At 33.9% G+C, this 2376-nt stretch overlaps 1 long non-coding RNA gene across 1 annotated transcript; it reads left to right on the top strand.

Annotated features, from left to right (window-relative positions):
- The first annotated feature begins 1058 nt into the window (after window positions 1-1058).
- LOC141666606 (uncharacterized) lies at window positions 1059-2160 on the top strand. Its single transcript, XR_012552298.1, has 3 exons — window positions 1059-1143; window positions 1375-1447; window positions 1955-2160. It is a non-coding gene; the product is annotated as an uncharacterized LOC141666606 (long non-coding RNA).
- Window positions 2161-2376: the final 216 nt, after the last annotated feature.

The following is a 2376-nucleotide window of genomic DNA, read 5'->3' as shown; positions in this document are numbered from 1 at the left end:
GGTTGGTTAATACGGATTCTTGGAACATATATATATATATATATTATGTCTTACTTTGCTTGCTTGTTGCGTTCAGCATCAGAGTAAGTTCATAGATATTGAATTCGATGTTGCGAGTTACAGGTTTTTTCTGTTTACCAGTCAAATTGCATCTTTCAGATTTCGTTATGGTGTTCAGATGGCTGGCTAGTGCAAAATATTTTTGCAGTACTTATTCTCAGAATAACAGTCATTTTCAGTTTGTAGAATTTGTGCATACAATACAAGCACTCCAGATTGAGTTGGCAGATATAAGACAAAGAAATGCAACTTCTACCGATGAATCACGTGCCTCTGAATTGAACATAAAAGATGCTTTACAGTCTGGGAACAATGTTGGAAACCAGCTTAATGTCAGTGGGGATTGTCAAACTCATGATTCCGGAACTCTTCCTAATGGAAATTTTGAGAATGATTTATCTTCAAAGTCTCAAGGAAATGCATCAGGACATGTTGGTCAGGTAGACTTTTATTCAGTCTGTTTTGAGTTTTATTTAGTGAAATGCTCATGATAATACCAGTTTCTAAATTCACACAACTTTGATAAACTTATAAACATTTATTTTGCAACAAATTTTCTGAATGGTGGAAGTTGCATCAACCGTCAATGACAGTGGTCCAGATGCTGATTCCTGACAATGGATATGTCAGGAAGCAGTAACTGTGATTTCCTACTCTTAATAGCTACCAGAAGGTGTAGTCATATTTTACATTTTCTGCTAATTTGGCATTTTAGTGTTAGACAGAACAATTTAGACGATTTATAGTATGTACCTTTTAATTGAGCGAAGTGTGTACCTTTTCTAACAGTAGATATGTCAGGAAGGAGAATTGTGGCTTCCTACTCTTAATTGTTACCAATAGGTGTAGTCAGAAGTTGGGTTTGCTGCCTTCCTTTTAACCTTATTTGCTGGCGTATAAAGAATCATCATGTAATGTCGTCTCTGGTTGAAGGAATATAAAATGTTTTTGTTGTAGTTTAATTTGCTTAACATTTAACCCTTTTAATGAATGGATACTGGCCACGGGCTCGACGGATAAGACAGTCAAGCTGTTTGATCTTCGCAAGCTCTCTAATGCTCCTCATACCTTTGATTCTCACAAGTAAGTGTCATTCATTTCTTTTTTACGATTACCATTATGTAATAGATGTGCCAACTCCTGAAAAATACAATGCATATAATCTGTACCAGCACCTCGTACATATATCTATCAGTGCCCTAAAAAAAGTTCATAATACACCTTTGTAAATCGTGTGTGCTAAAATATAAATAAATACAATGATTATAAATGATTATAAATGATTTATACCGTGTCTGCTAATTTATGTTGTAGGAAGAGTGAAACCGCTTAACTATCACATGGTCAAAGAGGATATGAGACTGCAGAGGAAGGAGTCACGAAACAGGTATGTTGAGAAAATCAACGGGAGCAGAAACTATAAATTTTTAGATGACTTGTTGTGTGCACTATTGCACCAGAGATAATTGCTACAAAATAGACGAAATTATAGCTTATAAACTGAGATTACTTCTCAGTTAAATGATTATAGTTTAAAATCACTTGTACTAGCCCGGAAAATGGCACTGTATTAATTGAAATTTAACGTCCCATGGTCTCCGTTATTTACATATATTTACATATGATATGGTTCTCATTTCATGGATTTTATACTATCTTTGTAGTTACATTTAGTTTCATAGCTCTTAATAGGTCTTTAAATTTAGTACGTCGAGTCTGGTATGAAGACTTCTAACTGAAGCCCGGGTGTTTTTATATGCTATATCTCTATCTTCACTTTCTGGAAATGATTGCCTCCAGTCAATATGCAAATCCTTATTTCTGTTTTTAACATGAATATATATATAATGTTCTCACCCTATCTGATGTTATGTTGCACTTGCTTTCTTTTCAGAGCTGTGACCATCCTTACATTGCCGATCATATCCTTCTCTCAAACACCTGATAACTAAAGATCTTCACTACTCCCGGAAAGTTTTGCTTACTTTCCTGTTTGGTTTTCGTTGTTAGTATTTCCGGTAGCAAGTCAAATTCTTTGTATAGACAGTAGTAGAATAGATGGATGGATATATGTAGTACTTGATGTTTGGATTAGATGAATCTGTTGTACCGGATGTTTGAATATTAGTTGTTAGATTTATATATTACTGGTATTATGCACCAAATGGTTTTGGTAATTCATTTGTTTGACAATTTTTTGGCATCTATATTTTTAATATATGCATTAATAAAAAAGGCACAAGCATCATTATAATGGAAAATGATGTATGTCAAAGCTTAATACATCAGTTTTAGTTGAACATTGACATCAGTAAT

Source organism: Apium graveolens, chromosome 6, assembly GCF_009905375.1.
Source record: "Apium graveolens cultivar Ventura chromosome 6, ASM990537v1, whole genome shotgun sequence".
NCBI lineage: Eukaryota > Viridiplantae > Streptophyta > Magnoliopsida > Apiales > Apiaceae > Apium > Apium graveolens.
This window is presented reverse-complemented; position numbering and strand designations above follow the sequence as displayed.